We start from the raw sequence: 19,965 nt of genomic DNA, 5'->3' as shown, positions 1-19,965 counted from the left end.
TGCGCGGTCGTCACGCTGGACGTTAAGAATGCGTTCAACAGCGTCAGCTGGACCGCCATTGAGTGCGCAATACACCACCTAGGAGTCCCGGTTAGCCTATGCCGGATATTGGAGAGCTACTTCCAGAATAGAGTGCTAATTTATGACACCGAGGAAGGCGAGAGGAGCTACAAAATCACCGCAGGGGTACCGCAGGGGTCCATCTTGGGCCCGGTACTATGGAACGCGGCGTATGATGGCGTATTGAGGCTCAAACTTCCACCGGGCGTAAAGCTGGTCGGCTTCGCCGATGATATTACCCTCGTGGTATACGGCGAGTCGATAGAGGAAGTGGAACTGACAGCAACTCACGCAATTGGCATACAGTGGTACAAATTCGTTTAAACGCACACACTTCTCAGAACATTCTCTCTATGTTGCTGCATATTAAAATTTATTATAATAACGCTCTTAGTATCACTAGTAATAGTACTTATTGAAATGTATATGGATATAAGAAAATGTGAAATAATTTGCCAATAACAAATATGGAAAAAACGGAAAAGTGCGTTTAAACGAATTTTCCTCCGAAAATTAGATGGTTATTCCCTGATAAAAATAAAACGAATTGAAAAGAATTCTTCGTTACTCGTGCAGATAGTATATTGCGTGAGTGACTATCAAAATATATACCAATAAAACACAGATGATCTTAAAGGAAAGTTTACTGTTCAAAAATCAAGTGCGTTTAAACGAATTTGTACCACTGTAGTGGAGGATTGGATGAGGTCGAGACATTTGGCACTCGCGCACCACAAAACGGAGGTGGTGGTGGTAAACAACCGCAAGTCTGAACAGCAGGCAGTGGTCACCACAGGTGGATGCACGATCAACTCTAAGCGCTCACTGAAGCAATTAGGGGTCATGATCGACGATAAGCTGAAATTCGGAAGCCACGTAGAATATGCCTGCAAAAGGGCAAGCATGGCGATAATGGCATTGTCAAAGATAATGTCAAACAGCTCGGCAATAGTTTCGAGTAAGCGTAAGCTGCTCGCGGCAGTAGCGGTCTCCATACTACGGTATGGCGCCGCTGCATGGTCGAAGGCGCTAGTGGTTAATAGAAACGTGAAGCGACTTGAGAGTACCCACAGGCTGATGTGCCTTAGGGTGGTGAGCGCATACCGCACGGTCTCAAAGGACGCGGTATGTGTGCTAGCGGGCATGATGCCCATAGCTTTAGTGGTGGCAGAGGATGAAGAATGCTTCGAGCGACGCGGCATAAGAGGCGCGAGGCGTATCGCCAGAACCTCGTCTATGCTGAAGTGGCAGAGCGAATGGGATTCCTCCAGCAAGGGTAGATGGACACACAGGCTCATACCGAGCGTGTCCAAGTGGACGAGCAGGCCCCATGGCGAGGTGAATTTTCACTTGACTTAATTTCTGTCAGGCCATGGGTGCTTTAGGTGGTATCTGCACAGATTCGGACACGCAGGCTCCCCCGCATGTCCGGAGTGTGCAGACTGCGACGAGACCGCGGAGCATGTGCTCTTTGAATGTCCACGTTTCGTGGAGCAAAGGTCGAGTATGCAGGAGGTATGCGGTAGAGATATCACGCCTGACAACATTGTTGAAAGGATGTGTATGGGGGCGGACAAGTGGGACTCCGTTACTTCCACGGTTTCTCGAATCGTACTTGAACTACAGAGTAAATGGCGAGCCGAACAACAGCTAGTTGAGTTGGCCCCCCTTCCCCATCCAGGAGCTTGAGTTCAACGGGTAGTCTAAGTACTAGCCAGGACCCGAGCCTCCAGGGGAGAGTGAACAACTAAAGGCGGTAGCTGGTGGAACGCTTACTATTAGAGTGCACTCATGTACGGTCCCCCCCCCCCCTTCTCGAAGTCATCCCTAACGGGCGTACCGCGAAGGTAAGGAAGAGAGAGAATGAGTTTTTAGTGGGTCGATCCCCACATCACCCGAGGAACCACCTCTTGGGTATCTGCTGCATTCTCATTCTATAAAAAAAAAAAAAAGAGTGAACGTGTAGCTTGTTGACTGTGGATCTCGTTGCGGAAATGTCGCAGGAGATGATTACCTACGGAAGTGCGTTTGGAAAATATGCGGCAAGTGATATTTTGATTTGTTTTGCTGTGAGGTGTCGGGAATTGACACAGGTGCCCAAGTAGTTCGAAACCCTGTGTTATGTTTTTTTTTTGTATTTTTTATTAGGAGTGAGCATTTATGATAATAAAAAGAACGGAAACAATCGGAGCCTAAATTTATCTAAATAGGATGAACAAGGATACTCATACCCTACGATGCTTCGTTTTTGAGTTATGATTTTTTAAAGTGGGTTTGTGTTTTTTTTTTTGTTTTCCACTGGAATTTTCCCGCAAATTAGGCAACCCTGTTTAATTTCAATTTAGTTTTCGTTCATATATATGCTGTGTGAACTTGGAGTTTCTTGGCACAGCTTCTGAAAGAAAACACGACTGTTTCGGTTGTCGACTGTGGAAAAAGTATGTTTATTTTCAAAGCTAATGACATAGAAAAACCAGCCTACTAGATTGATCTACAGCGATTTCAAACATTCTTACGTGAGGTGGTGGAGTACACTCAGGAAATTCAACATTCATAACCAAGCTAAGAACTTTACTTTCGTAAGGGAAATTTTGATCTAGAAAACGTTGTGAACCCGTCCAATAAAAATGAAATGGTAAATTTGCATATCATGCCTCGAGCAGGTGTGCTTGTCAACAATGCAATCGCTGCTACACTCGTCGTTGAATTAAATAACAACCAGATATGCATGTACTGTAACAACTGATGTAGGGTATTGGTTCCCTTATTAAGCATGTGGCTCCCATTTTCATACTACGAAAAACAAAGGATTGAAGCGCTGTTTGTTTTGTTTCTTATTTTTGTATTTTTTGTTAGAAGTGAGCACCCATGAAAACGAAAAGAACGGAATCAATCGGTGCCGGAATCGCTTGTTTTCGAATAGGATGAATATGGGAGCGTGAGATTGCTGATGGTACACATACCCTACCTATCCGTTGGAAGGATAAACGTCTATTGTTCGGTTTATTTACCTACGGATGGTTTCAAACAAATCATCGCATATAATATTGCACTTCAAAAGCCTTCCGCTAATTGTCATGTCATGATAATGCTCATCACATCATCTGAGGCAGCTCCGACATTAACTTGAGAGTTGGGTGTCCCAAAACAGAAAAAGTGTCAAAAAGTTAACTTGCTCACCCCGAGAACGATAGATTAGAGCAGTGTTTCCCAAACTCATCGGAGCTATCGCCCCCTTGAAGCTGTCGAAATAAGTTTTCGCCCCCTAAGATTTTTTTAAATCGCGTTAAAATTTCTAAATTATAATTGTTGTATCGGTCGGTAGTTCGCCAAACTATTTGCTATTGCGCCATTTTTCGAATTTTTCGAAATAACGCATCGCACCAACAAATATTCTTCATTTTTTAATTTCCAGTTTAAAATTAACAATACATGATTCATCTTTAAAAAGTTATTTACATTTACATGGTATCCAGATGGTAACTCAAAAGTTTAGAAAGAATAGAACTAAGATAATTGCTTAATTACCACGCAAAAGTAGAACAGTTACAAAATTTCAAACTTTTCCATATTCCGATTTTTTTTAAATAGTTTCGCAGAAATTATGACTCAGAGCTTTCATGGATGCTAAGCAGTTCCATAATCCAAACTATTTCAATTATAGTGGCAATTTTCAACTTTCTCACTACGGTTGCGATGCAGGCGAAACGTGTTTTCTCAAACATCAACTTTGATATACAAGGTATAACAAAACAAAATTAAGGCAAAAGATACATTTGAAATCTTAATTATAATATAAAATTCAATATAAAAGGAACATTGAATAATGCTGAGAAAAGTCAAACAGTTTAAAGAGCTTACCGATAGAAACTCTACGAAATATTTGAAGATTTCAGGAAAAAAAAAAACAGGTTTAAAACTTGTGGCACACTTGTGACAAAAAATAATAAAATCATGGACAGCAAAAAAGTGGATCACGATTGCTACAATCGTTCAATGACGTATGTTCTATTGTGGCAAATTTTCAATCAGTATCGTGCTCCGTTGAGAGTTCAATATTTAAAAGTCAATAACGGCGCTGGCCACGTTCTTACGGTCATCGGAAAAAAGGAAGGAATGTTAGTTCAATAACCGTTGCTACTAGAAACCGTGGAATTCACAGTAACCCCACAGTTGTCATGGGAAGGAGTATTTGTTAATAGGGTAGGGTAACGAGTGGGTCTTAAGATTGCGATTAGAGCCACCTTTGGCCGGTGATATGACCCACTCTTTATATGAAACTACGAGTCGCGGTCTTTATTACAATTTCGATTCATTTCGTCCCTCACATCTATTGTTATATCTCCGTGCAAAACAATGGCGCATGCGATCGATTATGCTGCAATACTCACCCCATATAGGAGCGATGCAGTTACAGCAAGGTACATCACAATAGGGTAAATCGCCAATTATTTATTGCACACCTTAAAAACTCGCCAATTGTTGCACCATAAGAAAATCATGGAATTTGAAACAATTCTCGGATACTTTTTCAAAACGACGCATCAACATAGGATTTGCGTGTATTATACGTCATTTTGAAAAAGTATCCGAGAATTGACAAGTTTTTAAAGTGTGTAATAATTGGCGATTTACCCTACTAAATACTAGCAAATTTGTTTTCGGCAACTAACTGTGACTAAAAAACGTTATTCACTTCAAGAAAACAATAGTTAGTTAATTGAGTTAGATGAAAAGCAGTGAATCAAAATTCAATCATCGCGCAACAATAATGACAATGTCGCAACCTGTATTTGTTGCGACAAAACAACCCATGCGACAAAAGTTTGTCCCAACTTGAAAATAATGGGATTAACATCGTACACCACGAGTTTTTTAAGCCTTGCATTGCGATTTTCGAACGGTAACTTCGAGTCGGTAAACACTGCAACTCTGGTGAAGCCCTATCATCAAACAGTTTCGACTTTGGGTTACTATTAATTGGTTATTCACGAGTTGAAAAGAACGCAACAAATTCAGCTTCCGTTTTGTCTGCAACAAAAAATTTCGAGATCATATCACCAGTAGGGATAAAGAGTAATCGTCGCACCTTCTTTGTTGCTTGTTTTGTGCCCCTTTTGTCTGACAATTCTCTTCACTGATGAGAAGTAAATGTGTATAATTGAAATAACTTTAATGAATACAAATTGGTTTGAAACAACTTTGATCACTTTTTGGACATTTTGTGCAGGTATTTTAACGATATTGTTCAATCTGAACATGGATTTCCATATTTTTTTTTAGTACAAAGCATCAAATCAAGATTTCTGAAGATTCCTCCTATTATAATAATTAATTGGAATATTATGAAAATTTTCCCAGGGGTTCAGAACGCCCCCAGGATTGGAGCGTGTCCAGAGATTCCTCAGAAAATTCTTCTAAAAATTCCTCCGGCAATTCCTTCTGGAATTACTCCACGACTTCTACCGGCAATCCTTCCAGAAATTTCTCCAGGATTTCTTCCACTGGAAAGTTATCCATAAATTGCCTTAATAAATTTCTCTGGAAACTACTTCGGGAAATGTCCAAGAAATTACTTCGGTAGCAATTCCATCGGAAATTTCTCCAGAAACTCCTCCAGAAATTTCTCCGAGAACTCCTTTGGAAATTCCTGAGGAAAATCTTCCAGAAATTACTCCAGGAGCTCCACGAGAAGTGGAATTTCCTGTGAGAATTCCTCCAGCAGTTCTTCCGCAAACTCCTCCAGAAATTCTTCAGTGAATTCCTCCAGAAGCTCCTCCCGAAATTTTCCGGAAATTTCCAGAAACTCCTTCGGGATTGCATCCAGAAATTTTCCTTCTGGAATTCTTTCAGAAATTCATCAAGGCATTTTTCGGAAATCAGTCCCAAAATTCCCTTGGGAATTTCTCCAGAAATTCTTCCACAATTTCTCTGGGAATTTCTCCAGAAATTGCTCTTGTAATTCGATTTTGCAGGAATTTCTCTGGGAATCTCTCTAGAAGTTTAGCTATTCCCCCATGAAATCCACAGAAAAAAATCCTCAGAGAAACCTCAAGAAATTCCATCAGAGAATCCGCATTAATTTCCCTCAGGTATGACCCAAGGCTTTCCCACATAGAATTCTCAAGAAATTCCCGCAAGGATCACTCAAGAAATTTCCATAGAGAATCCTTAAGGCATTCCCACAGAGATTACTCAAGAAATTTGCTCGGGGATTCCTAAAGGAATTTCCTCAGAGAATCCTCAAGGAGTTTCTTCAGTGGATTCTTGAGACATTTTCTCAGATAATTTCCAAGAAATTCCCAGGGAGTATCCATTAAGTACGTCACGCTAAAATCGGGAATTTTTGACCCCCTCCCCCCTTCGTACGGGTTTTTTCTATACCTAATATATTGCTTGTCACACTTTCACAAACCCCCCTCCACCCTAGAACCGTGACGTACTTAATGGATGGCCTCTTAGGAATTACTGATGAAATTTCATCAGGGATCCTTAAGAAATTTCCTCAAAGATTCCTTAAGAAATTTCCTCAGGCATTCTTAAAGAATTTACCTCAGAGCATCCTCAAGGAATTCCTTCAGGGATCACTTAAGACACAGTGGTTACTTAAGGAATTTCTTGAGTTATTTTCACAGAGAATTTACAAGCAATTCTCTCAGGAAATCCTCGTATCCTGGAGGAATTCCAAAAGAAATTCCTGGAGGAATCGTCTAATAGATTCCTAGAGGAATCCGCAAAGCAATTCCTGCAAGAGTCCTCAATGGAATTCCTAGAGGAATCCCCGAAGGAATTCCTAGAGGAATCCCCGAAGGAATTCCTGGAGGAATCCCTGAAGGAATTCCTGGATGAATCCCTGAAGGAATTCCTGGATGAATCCCGAAGGAATTCCTGGAGGAATCCCTGAAGGAATTCCTGGAGGAACCCCCGAAGGAATTCCTGGAGGAATCCCCGAAGGAATTCCTGGAGGAATCTCTGAAGGAATTCCTGGAAGAATCTCTGAAGGAATTCCTGGAGGATTCCCTGAAGGAATTTTTGGAGGAATCCCTGAAGGAATTCCTGGAGAAATCGGTGAAGGAATTCCTGGAGAAATCCCTGAAGGAGTTCCTAGAGGAATCCCTGAGACTTCCTGGAGGAATCCCTGAAGGAATTCCTGGAGGAATCCTTGAAGGAATTCCTGGAGAAATCTTTGAAGGAATTTTTGGAGTAATCCCCTAAGGAATTCCTGAAGGAATCCCCTAAGGAATTCCTGAAGGAATCCCCTAAGGAATTCCTGAAGGAATCTCCGAAGGAATTCCTGAAGGAATCTCCGAAGGAATTCCTGGAGGAATCCCGAAGGAATTCCTGGAGGAATCCCCGAAGGAACTCCTGGAGGAATCCCCGAAGGAACTCCTGGAGGAATCCCCGAAGGAACTCCTGGAGGAATCCCCGAAGGAACTCCTGGAGGAATCCCCGAAGGAACTCCTGGAGGAATCCCCGAAGGAACTCCTGGAGGAATCCCCGAAGGAACTCCTGGAGGAATCCCCGAAGGAACTCCTGGAGGAATCCCCGAAGGAACTCCTGGAGGAATCCCCGAAGGAACTCCTGGAGGAATCCCCGAAGGAACTCCTGGAGGAATCCCCGAAGGAACTCCTGGAGGAATCCCCGAAGGAACTCCTGGAGGAATCCCCGAAGGAACTCCTGGAGGAATCCCCGAAGGAACTCCTGGAGGAATCCCCGAAGGAACTCCTGGAGTAATCCCCGAAGGAATTCCTGGAGGAATCCCCGAAGGAATTCCTAACGGAATCCTCGAAGGAATTCATGGACAAATCCCCGAAGGAATTCCTGGATGAATTCCCGAAGCCGACATCTCTCAATATATGGCTGGAGGTTTTTTCAATCACGCCAAGGTAAATTCCACAGTGCAACCCTTATGAATCTGCGCTGAATACGTTCAATCCTGGTGTTTCAAGAAAGCTGATAAGGTGTCCATATAATAGAAGCGTTTTCAAGTATGGGACGTACCAGAGCACAATAGAGAGCTTTAAGGCAGTGAGGATCAGCAAAATCGCGGGAAACTTTCGTGATGAATCCCAGTTGCCGGGTTGCTTTCAAAATTATGCTGGTTATATGCTGGTTGAAAGTTAGTTGATTGTCCCGGACAACACCCAAATCGTTGACTCGGTCGACACGCTCGAGAGCATTCCCATCAATATTGTTCAGCTTGTTCAGCTTACACCACTCTACAAATATATTTATACGTTCTTGAATTCGCAAGCAGTCTTCACCAGATTTTATAGCCATAAATATTTTGAGGTCATCAGCATATACGAGAACGTATTCCGATCCCAACAGTAATACGACATCGTTGAAGAACAGCGCAAAAAGTAGAGGTTCAAGATTACTGCCTTGCGGAAAGCCTGATTTTTTGCTGAATGTACAAGAAACGTCGAAATCCAGTTTGACACGGAGAACACGATTAGTTAGTCTTTTAACCCTTATGTGGCCAACAGGGTACCCTGGTACCCAGCACCCATTTAAAATACACGGTGTAGAAAAAAGCAAAAAAGTTTGTTGGACACATAACGATCAATAACATATTTCAATTAATTTCAATTTCAATTTATTATCAATATACGCTTAAAACAAAATGAAAAACAATTACAAACCCTAATGAACCTTTGTTCTTTGAAAGGGGTTGCTTGGGATTACTAGCTAATAGTCCTGATTTTCTAAATTCAAGAAATCTACATCACTAACGTATAATGTAACTGTCAATATTACTCTTTATATGGTCTACCAGACTACGCTTGAAACTGTTAATGGATTGGGCATTTTTAATGTTTTCAGGAAGTTGATTGAATATGTTGGGCCTTGTGTTGGAGAATCTTCTTCTTCCAATCTCTGTTCGGAAGAAAATTTGTTGTAACAGATGAGCGTATCGGGTGTGGTGGTGATGTTCTGCTGCGTTGAATGACCAGTTGTGGTGAAGGTTCAGATTGTTCAATATTTTGTACATGGTGATACATATTCGGAGAGTAAAAAGACACCCCATTGGCAGAACATTGTGATCCGATGTGTTGTATTCGTTAGGCAATCTGAAAATGGCTTTCATACAACGATTCTGTTGAATCTGTCTGAACCTCTCTTAGATACGTGTTATATGATGTACCCCAGACCGCAATCCCGTATTGGTATCGGCTGTGCACGAAAGCAAAATATATTTTAAGTAACACGTGTTTTGGCATGTATTTAGACAGTTTCCAAAGCACTCCGCATAGTGATGAACAATTTGTTACCAACTCTCGTATATGGACATCTCATCGCAACTTTTCTTCGATATGTACGCCCAGGTATTTGAAACACTCTGGATAAATTCCTGTGCTAATGCTGTCGTTGAAGCAGGAACAGATAATGTTTGAAAGGGCTACGCCGTGTTGTTTCAGTGCACGTACTGGGAAACCGTCCACACCAGGGATGCCAAATATACAGATTTTTCTGTAATTATACAGATTTTTTCGCAGCTTATCATACAGAATTCTGGAAAAAGGATACAAATTATACAGATTTTTGAAAAACTTACAGAATTTCATACAGATTTTCCGTAAAATAATACAGATTTCATACAGATTTTCGGAAAAAGTAGTCATACAGATGATACAGATTTTTGGAAGGCCAAAATACAGATTTAAATTTGGCAAGCCTGGTCCACACCAGTTGCTTTTGAGCTGTCTAACGAGTGGATAACGTTGAAAACTTCCAAGTGATTCGCAGGTCGAAGGACGATAGATCTGGTTGAAATCTCCATAGTCCCAAACTTATTTATATCGCCGTCAGAATTGGGGTTGTTTGCGATATTTCTACCAACAGAAGAGAAGAAGTTGTTGAAGACATTTCCTACTTCATCAACTCTGCTAATTTGAACTCCATCAACTACAAGTTTACATTATTTTTCCTGTCCAGCTCGTTTTCCCATTAGACAGTTGCTTGGGACTACACAGTTGCTTGGGATTACTTGCCGAAAAGAATCGTTGATAGTAAACGGATTTGGCATGTCTTTTGGCTTCGGCAAGCTTTTTGTTGGCATGGATCAGAAGATTTTTGATGTGTTGGTTATGACGGTTCCGTTTCCACGATTGAAATAAACTATTCGAGATTTTTCCCAGCTTCCAAATATCAAAATTGAACCAGGGACAGTAGCTCGCCTTCAATTTAACCTGGACTCTATACGTTTTCTTAAAGTCCTCGGAAAGTTCCACATAGCGTTGTGTGATTGCTAACAGTTGCTCGTTAGGCGTAAGTGGTGTAAAATCGTAGCATTCAAGAAATGATTGGAAATGTGCGTTAACTAGCCGGTAGTTCACCCATGTTTTAAGCAGAGTTCTACTGATTTTCTCCATTGTAGTCTTTGAAGTGGGTCAGGACAATGCAATGATCGCTAAGATTACAATCCAAAGTGAAGTTTGTAATACGATCGGAGATGTCTGCACGGCACACAACATGATCTAGGATATTATTGCTCACGAGACGGGTAATGTAGGTGTTCGATAAGATCATATTATACAACGCTAGTAGTTCTACGTATCTCTGAGCAACACACAGTTCCCTGTTGTTAATAGCGAGATTCGTGTCCCCAAGAAGAAAGTAGGGTACTCTGGTATCCATTGATTATATGTTGTTTTCCAAAAAAAGATAAAAACTGATTGACATCGTATCCTGGCGGACGGTAGACGGCATGGACCATTACGTGAGACGTACGAAGTTGTACGTCAATCGCTATGTGGTGGAACCCGCTATCGATTGTAACTTTTTTGACTTCAAAGTTCAGTCCTTCTCTAATAAATACTGCAAGACCACCGGATAAAGTTATTCTACAGGAAAAGGTACTCTGGAATCCAGGGATAAAGATTTAAATTGTGAGACACATTAGGCGTTAACGGGTTAATTATTGTGCTCTTAAAATACAATTTTAAAGAACCAAAAAAGAAGAGAACAATAAGTGTGAATTGCAACAGCATATGCATCGAATGTAATCAGTTTCGTACCTTTTAATTCCGCCCTAATTGCTTATCCTTTGACAGATACGCGTATTTCGACTACCACTTGTAATCTTCCTCAGTGTCAGTTATCCACTGATCCACTGTGGATAACTGACACTGAGGAAGATTACAAGTGGTAGTCGAAATACGCGTATCTGTCAAAGGATAAGCAACATAGGGCGGAATTAAAAGGTACGAAACTGATTACACTCATTCGAAAAAAAATGTGCTGAGAAAGTTGGAAGGAAGGGAAACGGATTTTTTTTCAATCTGTTTCTGGTTCTAGCGATGGCTTTGAACATACGTTTATATATAAGATGTACCTATATGTATAGAAGAGAGAAAGTAGATAGAAAGATACAAAGTAGGAGAAAAGGGACGAGCCAGGGATTGAACCCTGGACCACCAAGCTCGTCAATTCATACTAACAAGAAGTGCACCATAAATAAACTCATGTGGTTTGTTTTATTGGAAAGGTTTGATCTGCTTTAGATAATTTATTCAGATTGTGAAATCCAGGTTTTTGTGGAGAATAATTGAACAGGAAGTCTACCACAAAAACCTGGATTTCAAAATCTGAACAAACCATCTAAAACAAATCAAACCTTATCAATAAAACGAGCCACATGAGTTTATCTTTGTCCCACACAGTCTAGCGAGTTGGGTTGGAAATCAACACACGCTACAGGTTTTAGTATGTATGGAATACTTGAAATAGAAATAGCTACATACATTGCTTATCTTTGCAGATAGTAGAGCTGTGATATAGCAGGTAGATAGCCTAGCTAAACGCTAAACAAAAGCAGCAAGTGAGTAATCAACAGCTCTTTTGCTCAATGCGCAACCATTTCCTTCTTTCCCTATAAAGTAGCGTTTGTGTTATCAAACTGCCTTTCTTCTATTGAGAATGGAAAATTTTACCTAAAAGAGCGTAAATTCGAGTAAACAAACCAATTTCGTCCATCCCAGAGGCATGTGTAACAGTAGGCGTCGATTACAACCCCCTCCTCGGTAAAGTGGTTGTCCTTGAGATCATTTTGGGAAACAGAACAACAGAAAAAAGGGCGATTCTGTGTCCCTCCCTTCCAGTTCGGTGGCAACGCTTCTACTTACATCCAAAACAAATGATTCAGGTGGTTTCGTAACAGGAGAAACGCCTACCGTGTGTTTTGTACCGTATTCTCGGTCAAAGCATTCCAACAGGATTATCTCCTCGTTGCTTTTTAATCGCCTGCGCATCGTCAAAACGAAGCAAGGTCATTTTTGATACTGTTTTCCTCAAAGTGTAATCTTACCTTTTTTTCCTACGGGGCTTGTAATCCTCCAATCCGGAATTTCTCTTCAGCGTGGAACAGAATCGGCTTTATTTTCGAATAAAGGCACCACTTTTCTGCTACGTAGAAAAACAATTTGATTAGCCTTTGCTAACAAAAAAAAAATCTTCACTAAATTTTCTGGCCCAATCACAATTCCCTTCAAGGTTATTCCTCCGACTTCCGCGGTAAAATCATTCCGCATTTGCAATCCCAAAATTTTCTTCCAACACAATTTGCTCTTCCGCTGTTCGAGCAAAAATCACAATCCAAATGCGACGAAAACGACAGTCGCCATTGTGTTTCCCCCGTTCACAGTGCTGAGAACAAAAACAAATCACTCTATTTTCTTGGTTCCGTCCGACCCGACCGAGGTCCGCCCGTGATGACGAATCTTCCACCAAGCTTCAAGCTTCTCCCGTACCGCTTCTCCGTCTGCACCGTTTTCCACAAACCCGGAATTTCACATTTTCGCCACTCCGGTCGCGAGCAATCAAAATTGTACAATCAGGGGACTGCCAAGATGGAATCGAATCAGAAATTTTCGCGAGCTGATGACTGCTGGCTGCTGTTGCACTGCACTTTTCTTCCTTTTCAACAAACTACGCCTCACACACGGAACCGTTTCGAGTCACTGTCGATCACGTAGTGCTGCTCTGTTGCTGGTGCTGATGCGCAACGGAACGAGCGGAAGAACGGAAAATAAGTTCAGCAAGCATCCCAGTGGCGGAAAAAGGATGGCGACTTTGTTTTGAGATGGCGGGAGTGCGCAAAACCTCGCAAAACAACAACACTGTCAGGTTGACAGTTGGGTGTCATTTTGCGTAACGTTCGGTAACGTGGGGGTAGGATACTTTTTTTAACGATAGATTGTTATAAAAGGTAGGAATTCATACGTCCATTAAGGTGACTCGGGACGACGTGTAATGAGCCATTTCTGCACTGAGCAAAAATCCCCGCCATAAATTGAATGAAAAGTGCCTCATCCGAGCCCCATGCCTAAAATCAAATGATTTGAGGACGGCTGTCATTCAATTCCAGATCTGACAAAATCAAAACAAACGGTATAGAAATCTTTCAACGTTGCTGTTATTATCATTCAATTCAGAATCAAAACAAAGCTAGAGAAGGATGATTATCATTCACAATCCATCCAGTTTTGCGGTCCAAATATAAATGAAAGTCATTATGGAATCTAATGCTGTTCATATAGGTGTTATTCGCTTCAATTATAATTCAATTCTTCTTCAAATATCCTAGAAAAACTAATATCACTACCATTGCAACTAGTTTGAGAGGACATGACTAAAAATAATGAACAACTGTTTCATTCAATGCAGCAGGTTTCTCATACTAGTTAGAAAGGTAATGACATTATTTCTCCTAGGATATTTGTAAATAATAATACCCATGTTTGTCGTTGAAAAACACTTTATTTAAAATTCACACTTAATAACCTATATAATAGCCACTACACCAACCACTGCTGTTTTGAACACCTCGCAATTCACTATGTAGTATTAAACTGCAGTGGCATAACTTTCTTGCCGACAACTTGAAGGATTTTTCGCCACCACTTCAATCGCCATGTTTGTTTTTCTGTCTTGAACTGCTGCGCCAACAACGAAATGAAAAGCCAAACTAAAACAGAATGATTTTCTGAATGGAGCTGTGATGAAATATATTCAGCTTGTTTCTGAATTATGCTCACATGCACGTTCTGCCTTTTCAAATTTGTCAGGCAACATGCAGAAAATAATAATACAAAAGGTGTATGAAATTCTGGCAAAATTGTGCGGAAGATCATTCGATGTTGTTTTCAGGAATGATCGATTGAGCACCCGATTGAATGAGAAATCATACTTTGAGAAGTGCGGATTTTTGTTCTGATATTGAATGATTTTCAGTATGAAGCAAGAGGGAAATGATTTCAGATGGTTTTGCGATGATAATCAATCATAACAAACCCGAAGCGAAATTTATTTGAAAATTGTGTCATTTATATTTTTATTGCAGGATGATTTTCATCCAAGAGGACGCAGTTACCTCATTTTGCTGTAAAATCATTCAAAATTCAGATTCTGCGGATTTGTATCGTACTGAATGAGGAATCATTCTCTGTACGGCGGGGGTTTTCGTTCAGTGTGGACGAACATTTGAAAAGGTCCTATCTGCTTTTTGTAAACAAACATGTTTTTGTCTCTGTAGGGCCCATCTGCATCCACCCACGCACATCAACACCCTTAACAGATAGCTTGAAGAACACTCTTTCTGATAAGGGTGTTGACGTGCGTGGGTGGATGCAGATGGGCCCTACAGAGACAAAAACATGTTTGTTTACAAAAAGCAGATAGGCCCTTTTCAAATGTTCGTCCAGATTTTACAAAGTGACAACAATGTTGATGGTGATATTGATTTTCACGGGTTATTGGACGCTACCTCCTGTCAAAATTCATTCATAAAATCGGCTCGTAAAATGAAATATTCAGACTATCTTCGTTCTCTTTCTAACAATTTGCCTCGCGATTTTGTAGATACAAATATTTGAATATTTCTGGAACAACATTTGAAAAGGGCATACAAGTATTGGTAAACAATGACTTCACACGTCGCTCCTGAGCCCCCCCTTAACTTATTCACAAAAACTAAGATCGTTATCAGATAGAGCAAACATCGATCTTTCGGATAACGGTGTTTATTTGCGTGGGCGGGCTGCTGTTATGCCCTACGGAGCGTTTTAGAAAAAAGACACAAGACCTCTTGTGCCCTTTTCAAATGTTGCTCCAGATTTGTGCATTACGTTCGCCACACGCTAACGCCGCTCAGCACAAAAGTGCATAATTTCCAGACTACACCAAAAATGTGTAACCCTTGCACATTCACAAAATCAGCTCCTGTGTCCGCAAAATCGTTAAATTCGCAAAGATGTTTGTACAGCAATCTAGCTAGGTTTACTAGTGACCTTGGAAAACAATAAAAAATCGACATTTCGCATCTAGATGAGCGTACGAGCTGTTTTTTGAGAATGTGTAACTGTAACACATTTTTGTGTGGTCTGGAAATTATGCAGTTATGAGTAGGGCTTACACATTTTAGTGCTGAGCGAGGGGGGCGACATTTATCCGCTGTGCCTGGACTATGTCGCATTTTTATTGAAACAATGCATTTTATATTCATTTTCGTGATTTCAGTATTTTCAATCGACTTAATCCGATTGTCTCGGATAATATCGGATTTCTTCAATTTTCATTCGCTAATTTATTTTCAGTGCATTTTTTTCCATGCGTTAAACACGTTACACACGCACACACATAATTGTCAAACAAATACTTATAAATCAAACGTCAAAACATGTTCACTCTGTTTACGTTTACTCTGCGCGCACCAAATTCTCGTCCAAAATCTCGCAATTATTTCTGTTGTTTGGTGCTAAAAGTGGCGAAAATATGGACTATTTTCGGAGAGAATTGAGCAAAGTGGCCGGTCCGATCCTAGTAAGTATCAAGGTGATACTGGGGCAGCTGCGATATATCCATGGCGGCCTTGCCTACTTAAATGATGACGTTATAAACGCGATGGAGGAGGAAGTCAAACACCTTCCAGAAACAACCGGAAAATCAGATCGTGAATGGCAGAAGATGATTGGCTTCAACGGGCCTTTGAAAAACTTCCGCTTTGTGTTGGGAGAGCGGAGCTTATTGAAGGTGATAACCAATATAGTTGAGAAGCAAGGCATTTCCAAATTCAAGACCAACAATTGAAAAGGCCTCATCAACATTGCGTAAACAAACATGTTTCCGTCGACTTGAGGCCTTCTGAGCTCCACCCACACACCTAACCATCACTAACAGAAAGCGCAAACATCAAGCTTTCTGTTGATGGTGGTGAGATGCGTGGGTGGAGCTCAGAAGGCCTCAAGTCGACGGAAACATGTTTGTTTACGCAATGTTGATGAGGCCTTTTCAATTGTTGGTCTTGAATTCACGAAGAAACTAATCAAACAAGACTCCCTTGGAAAATCTGAATCGGCCCGCGAAAAACAGACTGAGGTGAAGCAGAAAGTCATCGAATTTTACACAAAGAAGTAAGTATTTTTAGTTGATTGGTATATGAGACTCGGGCCTGCAGGCTTCGGATCGAAAGTCGGTTTTTATACCCACCCATAAGGGTAAAAAGCTTTGTTCCGGGTTGATGCGATAGAATTTTATTTTTGTCATATACAACGTTGACCCACTCTACTAACCATTGATGTATGTATTGCTGACTGCACCCCAAATTGGACTGACACAATAGTGTGCACGCACCTTCAAAGTGTGATTACAGCGCAGGGATACGTTGGATCGAATTGAGGTCTTTGGTGCACTTATTCCTTGTAAATGGAGGAATAAGTGCCCCGAAGACGTCGAAACGATCCGAGGCAAATGTGCACTTTTATCATACTTTTTAGGCGTACCATAAAAAGTGTGATACATAGTCCAATATTGCTGCAATATTGCTATTTTATTTTCAGATGCAGCAATGGAAGCAACACCGAAACATACTTTTTCGATCAAATAGCATCCATGAAGGTCGACATGATGAAGCTGGCACGAGGGCGGTCCTAAAGTGTCCTTTCTGCAAATTCGCATGGAAAAATCTGGCAGCTGGAAAATATCTATCTTTTCTTCACATGTTCGAGTTGAGCATGCCGAATACGATATTCCCGGTGATATTATCTCAGCAGCCCAAGAAGCGTCCATGTGACAGTCATCTGGAAACCACTCCGGAAGATACTTCATGGACGGCAATGGAAACACCTGAAGCTTATGAAACCGAATTCCTGGAAATTAGTCAGCAATCATGTTCTCAAACCTCGACGGTCGCTGCAGTACTGACAAACGAGAACGATCGGGAAGTAAGGCGTACTTGTGAGTATGGACCTTGGTATGGACCTCCGACCTACGTATTGCAGCGTCTAGTTGTAAAGCGGATGAAGTATGAGGACAGCGATCCACTTACCGATGATGAAGGCAATCAGTGTAAGCTTCGTGATTATCATAAAGTTGTGCAATAAATGGTCACTTTAGAATCATTTCCTTTTTCTGTTTTTCTCAATTCACAGAATACCCAATGTTTCTATTTTCAAATACTCGACTTTATTGCGCCCAGATTGTGTCATTGTGATCACATATTGCCACATTAGAGATATGTTTTACAATTTCATTGATGCACCTTGATGCTCGTTTTGATCATAGTTTCACAGGATTTGATGTAGGGCCTGGGACTATTTGGACAGGTGCATCTATTTTGGGTGCTTGCTGCTATAACTCAGTCAATTTTAAACCGATTGACTTGATTGTTGAAACACGGTTGCCAATCGGTTTGAAATTGACCGAGTTATAGCAACAAGTGCCCAAAATAGGTGCGCCTGCCCAGCTGGTCCTAGACCCAATGTTCATTCCTTTTGATTCCCCTTCGCACACTAAAGTACGACAAGTACATCAAATATATTTTTGGATAAGCTGACAATCAGCAATAATAAGACCAGCCTTTTTCTGGTGAACATCACTCTAGGTACCGTCGTTTGGGGGTAAACGTATGAAATAGTCCAATGTCACTCCACTTTGGCCCAATGACACCCCACAGAACGGTACTGCCTTGCTTTCTGTTCCGATCCTGCAAGATATGGTGATGCTGCTGATACTTTTTGGTTTACACAGTTAAACAGACGCTCGGAGATCGGTAATGAAATTTACCGGATATTATCGGTAATTCAGAAAATAGCTGAATGATTGGTAAATTTCTGCAGATTTACCGAAAAATGTAAACAAAATTACAGAGTTTCGGTGATCGAGATCTGATTTACCGAAATCGGTGACATTTTTTACCGAAATCATCGGTAAAAGTACTCCAACACCGAGTTCGGTAAATAAATTACCGAACGCTCAGTAGTTTTTGCTTTGAATTACCGACGCTTCGGTAACTTTTTGGAAACGTCAAAATGAGTGAGTGTCGAGTTAGTGAAATAAGAACTCCCCGTCAATACATCTGGGGATTTCAATATTCCCCCACACTCAGGAAAAAATCTTCATTTGATTCATGTGCGAGCCTACATGGATTTTTGCAATGGGGTTTGCCTCATGAAGAGTATGTGCAGAATCAATGAATTACTGTCGAACTTTGTTTTCATTACATTGATGGCAAGCTTGAATGGAATCCATAACCAAGACACATCCCTGATAAAAAGTATCATAAAAATACGATAAATTTTATTGTTACAACACCATTTTTTCGAAAAATGTTCACCATTAAACATATTGTAATTTACACAACACACTCACCATCACCCCTATTGTTCTATACCATTCGGCGAATGGTAAATGACACTTTTACAATAAAAAATGGTGGTCGTTATGTATCTTAACCATAAAATTTTGAGAAAATTTTCATACACTTTTTCGCGAAAAACAATAGAATGTATTGTGTTTTTATGAGACATTTTTAGGGCAGTTTTCAAAGGATAACAATATATCTTAATGTTTTTTCATTGTTCTTACAATACAAATACAATTAATTGAATGGCGTCAAATGAATCGTTGTTACAATAAAAATACAATAATATTTGTTGTTATTTGTAAGCAGTTTTCGCTTTTGAAAATCCATAGAATTTATATTTCCCGCTAACATTTATATCCAGCCGAGGGGGGTGACAATTCAAGATAATTCCCGATTTTAGACTTAATCACAGCTTTTTCCCGAGTTTGATGCGAAATCCGACTAATCCGATGATTAATCAGTACAAATCGGGCTGAATGGTTCATATCTCCTTTATCGTAAGAATATCCATCCACATCTTTAATAATAGAACTGACTTATTCTGTCATTATGACAACTAGTACCACTGTCACGTAAGAGTGTGTTGTGCACGTTTTGCATGTACGGGTTAGAATTCAAAACAACATTCCAAACTTTGGTTGCATTTGTGTATTTAATATTAGGAAAAAATTTATTTGAGACTTAGTTACTTAGTTAACTTAGTTACTCGCCAATTACCATGACAGCTAAATACGTATTCATAAATATTTCATAAATATATTCAGGCCTGCAGCCAGAGACTGAAAACTGTGTTATGTTCAATATTTAACATGCAGGTATATATTTTTCATCATGAGCATAATAATACATGTTTATGCAAACAACCATATATGTATTTACAGCCAGCTTGTACCCTATTACTCAAGGAAGCCATCGAATTGAGAATGATTGGAGCTCGAAACCAAAAAGTATCAGCATCATCCTATCTTGCAGGATCGGAACAGAAAGCAAGGCGGTACCGTTTTGCGGGGTGTCATTGGGCCAAAGTGGAGTGACATTGGACTATTTTATACGTTTAGAATACGACGGAAATGCATATTGTGTGCTAAACTATACTATACTAGGATACATAATTCTGAGATACTTTGCATCCACGGTCGTATTCTCTGACTTATATTGAATCCGTGTGATCGGTGGACCAATGTCACCCCGAACGACGGTACCTAGAGTGATGTTCATCAAAAAGGCTGGTCTTATTAATGCTGATTGTCAGTGTATCCAAA

At 40.5% G+C, this 19,965-nt stretch overlaps 1 protein-coding gene across 2 annotated transcripts in view; it reads right to left on the bottom strand.

Annotated features, from left to right (window-relative positions):
• LOC109407480 (E3 ubiquitin-protein ligase RNF13) overlaps nucleotides 1-13,062 on the bottom strand; it is a 72,953-nt gene extending 59,891 nt beyond the window's left edge. For both annotated transcript variants that reach the window (XM_019680518.3, XM_062856913.1), the window contains exon 1: nucleotides 12,371-13,062. The gene's annotated coding sequence lies outside the window, so the exon portion shown is untranslated. The remainder of the gene's footprint in view (nucleotides 1-12,370) is intronic.
• Nucleotides 13,063-19,965: the final 6,903 nt, after the last annotated feature.

Source organism: Aedes albopictus, chromosome 3, assembly GCF_035046485.1.
Source record: "Aedes albopictus strain Foshan chromosome 3, AalbF5, whole genome shotgun sequence".
Taxonomy (NCBI): Eukaryota; Metazoa; Arthropoda; class Insecta; order Diptera; family Culicidae; genus Aedes; species Aedes albopictus.
This window is presented reverse-complemented; position numbering and strand designations above follow the sequence as displayed.